Source organism: Gavialis gangeticus, unplaced genomic scaffold (assembly GCF_001723915.1).
Source record: "Gavialis gangeticus isolate Ggan-Ray unplaced genomic scaffold, GavGan_comp1, whole genome shotgun sequence".
In the NCBI taxonomy this organism is placed as follows: Eukaryota; Metazoa; Chordata; order Crocodylia; family Gavialidae; genus Gavialis; species Gavialis gangeticus.
Window position 1 is genome coordinate 21,391,882 of NW_017729033.1, and position 2,807 is coordinate 21,394,688.

Genomic DNA, 2,807 nt, shown 5'->3' on the forward strand with positions numbered 1-2,807 from the left:
CCCTCCTCAGCATGGAGCATTACTACAGCATAGGCATGCCAACACTGCTTAGAACTGGACAGGAGCATTGTAGGAGCAAAAAATATATAGATTTTAAAGCATGAAAGGCCTTTTCCAGCATTCCTTATTCAGGCAAAATACCTGCAAACTTAAATTGGTATCTCTGCCTGAATAAGAAGTGGGAGAGCAGAGCTTTTATTGTCTTTCTCCTTTTGCAGTTAAATAAGGTACCCAGGACCAAGAGGGGGAGTTGTTGACAAGTGGTGACATGAGTTAAGGAAAGATGGAAGACAGATGGCTGATCCTCTTGGGTGCTGAGCACCTGCTAACACAATCTGAAAGCAGCTAGAAGGAAGCTGTCTGATACCTAGAACTTCTGCTGAACTGAAGTGTTGAGCATTATTTGGATAACTGAAGTAATTTTGTTTTCTGTTGTAGGGTTGCAGCATCTACTCAATTCTCAGTTCTTGGTGGCTCCTTTTTTGCAGCTAGGCAGACTTTCAGCCTAGGTTGTTTGCATTGTACAGACCTTGCAGCACATGGTCAAATCACTAAAAACTGCTGGTAAAAACTAAAACTATCTGTCTTCCACCTTATGACCACAGCTGGACAGGTGGCAGGGTTCCTCTGTGCATACCTACCCTTAGCAGCATCTTGCTCCAGGATGTGAAATGCTCCTTTTCAATGGCCATTGCTTTATAAGAATGTAGGAATCGCCACTGACTGGGTCAGACCATAGGTCCATGTTGCCCAGCATGACAAGCCTTTTAGCCTCAAATTTATGTTTTGGCAACCTTTCTTACCTGGCAGGGAATTGGTGATACCCCGACCAAGGAAAAGCTCTTGGGGGCATCTCTACGATTGCCTGCTAAGACATGGATATTAATTACCAACTACATATTGCAGAATTCACCTGATGACAAATGAATATGATCAGTTATTACTGACTGAGGGTTTTAAGACTGGGATAGGCAATACATCTCTGGTGGGTGTGCAGGAGAAACTGTGTAATGGTATAATGTTCATTATAATCATTGGCATTGCAGGGGTTCAAGTATAACACGTATGCTGGTAGGGAGCTGGTCAATCTGGAATGGGGGATGCACCAAAGAAAAACCTTGGGAGCCTCTGGTCGAGACCTGGAGTCCCTTCCCAGCCCTGATTTTCTGTGATGATTTGGCATTTTAATTGGGAACCTAGACCTGACATTCAGGGCTCGGAAGGGCTGTCTATTATTATTTGCCCATTGAACTGGCAAGTCGAAATGTGGGAATTTGGTACCAAATCGGCTTCGGATGCAGTTGGCAATACACGTGTCACGTGGGGAGATGCAGAAAGGGTCTGGGCTCGGCACGAGCGGGTGTTGGTCCGAGGATGCAGGCGGACAAAGAACCAGGTCTGCGGCTCCCACCCCGAGGAAGCCGAGTCGCAGGTTGAACTTCTGCCCAGGACGCCCCAGCCCAGCCCCCCAGCAGGCCGAGCCTGCAACTGCTGGAGGCACTACGGGGTGAAGTCTCCCCCCTTCAGGCCGGCCCCGCCCCTTCCGCTCGCAGCCAATAGGCGCTCGCCGTAGTGGCGGGGCTTGCGCCCTCCAATGGGTGGCGCGCTTGTTGGGCTGCGGCCTGTGGAAGCCGCACCCTGCAGGGGAGGGCTGGCGCTGCGGGGCGGGGGCAGCGGTGGGGAGCGACGCGCACGGCCGGGGACACTGCAGCGGCCCCGCACCAGCACCAGCGTTGCAGCCGCTTTCTCGCCGCTGCGGTGAGCGCTGCGCGGGCGCGTCTTCCCTCAGGCCGGCTGCAGGGGGCCGGGCGAGGGAGGGGGGGCGGTTTCTAGAACAAGCTCGTCGTTGTGCCCCCGGCGGCGCTGAGGCGAGGAGGAGGGTGGGAAATCTGGGGGCCGAGGGGGGACCGAGGCTGCGGCGGCCTTGGGCGGCTCGGTGAGTAGTGGCGATGGGGCCGTCTGCTCCAGGGGCTTGTTTTGTTTGGCGGCTTCAGGGGATTTCAGATCCAGCTTGGTCTCAAAGTACAAGCGTTTCTACATGAGAGAAATGTTACCGTCTTGACATCCTCCTGTGCCTGCGGAAGGAAGGGCGCATGTGCCCCAAAGCTTGCAAATAAAGCATTTATTTATTTATTTGCAACCGTCTAGTCAGTCTCATAAAAGATATTGCTGCTAGCGCATTGACTGTTGCTCTGTGCTGCATTTGCAAGGTCCTCGCTTGGACAAAATGATCGTAATGTGGGTCCAATTGTACATTGCAGTTATAGAAAACACTTATTGGGTTAATTTTGGGTTGGTTGAGCCCTGCCTTTTCCACTGTTGAATGGAGAAATGTCAAATGAAGGAAGATCTGAAAGGTACTTTTTAAACTAGTGATTTTCATCATTTGTTAAGGTTGGCAAGGAGATGCTTGTTTTCCTCCCTGATTTTTGTGCTTTTAGGACTGATTCCTCAGGTGCTCTGCACTAATAGCGATGGCTTTTTTTAAGGTGGAAATTTGTGTCTGCAAATTTTACATCTTTTCCATCATGAAGGTCCCCAAGTGCTGTATTGCTCTACATATAGAGATCTAGATACAAATTCCTCAATTCACTGAAATGATGACTGTCTGGGGTAGCAGCTACTGGAGAGCAATTCAGAACATGTAATACGTATACTGCTGCTTGAAATCACAAGAAGAATATAGGTAGGCATAACGCGTTTATCCGCACAAGACTTTCTACGTGAATTTGTGACTAGCATATTAAGTGTGCTGATGCTTCCATTAGAAGTATTCTTTCCCCCCCCCCCCCCCCCCCCCGGGGGCC

The 2,807-nt window shown here is 50.2% G+C and overlaps 1 protein-coding gene across 8 annotated transcripts in view; it reads left to right on the top strand.

The window, feature by feature from the left end:
- The first annotated feature begins 1,657 nt into the window (after positions 1 to 1,657).
- The window catches only part of ADD1 (adducin 1), a 128,351-nt gene continuing 127,201 nt past the window's right edge, over positions 1,658 to 2,807 (top strand). For 4 of the 8 annotated variants that reach the window (XM_019525966.1, XM_019525964.1, XM_019525967.1 and 1 more), the window contains exon 1: positions 1,661 to 1,758. The gene's annotated coding sequence lies outside the window, so the exon portion shown is untranslated. Of the gene's footprint in view, positions 1,759 to 2,807 lie in introns of all 8 variants that reach the window. The other 4 variants (XM_019525963.1, XM_019525968.1, XM_019525969.1 and 1 more) reach the window with 2 other exon arrangements.